Consider the following 483-nt stretch of genomic DNA (forward strand, 5'->3'; position numbering starts at 1 on the left):
TATATATATATATATATATATATATATATATGTGCTGAATCTCTCATTGACTCTAGTTTCATGCTACAGTAGTCCTTAGGAGAAAACTACTGTTACTCGGCGTTTCTTTTCTGTTATATAAATCAGCGTTTATACCTCTTGTTTCTATTGGTTAATTTCAAGTGTTGTTTTTTTTTTGTTGATTTTATGAAGGAATTTTCTATGCCTGTTTATTTCAATGGTCGCTTTCTCTTTGTGTTTTGAAGCTGCTTATTTTGTCTCCATTCTCATTCATGCATACATACATACATACATGCACGCATGCATACATATAAGCGTGCACACATGCATGCATACATACATGCGCACATACATACATGCATTCATACATACATGCGTACATACATATACATACATATATATGCGTATATGTATATCTGTAGCTACTTATTAACATATGTGTATATATATATATATATATATATATATATATATATATATATA

At 28.8% G+C, this 483-nt stretch overlaps 1 protein-coding gene across 1 annotated transcript in view; it reads left to right on the top strand.

Moving 5' to 3' along the window:
- The window catches only part of LOC106871077 (integrin alpha-4), a 177565-nt gene that overhangs the window by 99712 nt on the left and 77370 nt on the right, over positions 1 to 483 (top strand). The window lies entirely within an intron of this gene.

Source organism: Octopus bimaculoides, chromosome 1 (genome assembly GCF_001194135.2).
Source record: "Octopus bimaculoides isolate UCB-OBI-ISO-001 chromosome 1, ASM119413v2, whole genome shotgun sequence".
NCBI classification, from domain to species: domain Eukaryota; kingdom Metazoa; phylum Mollusca; class Cephalopoda; order Octopoda; family Octopodidae; genus Octopus; species Octopus bimaculoides.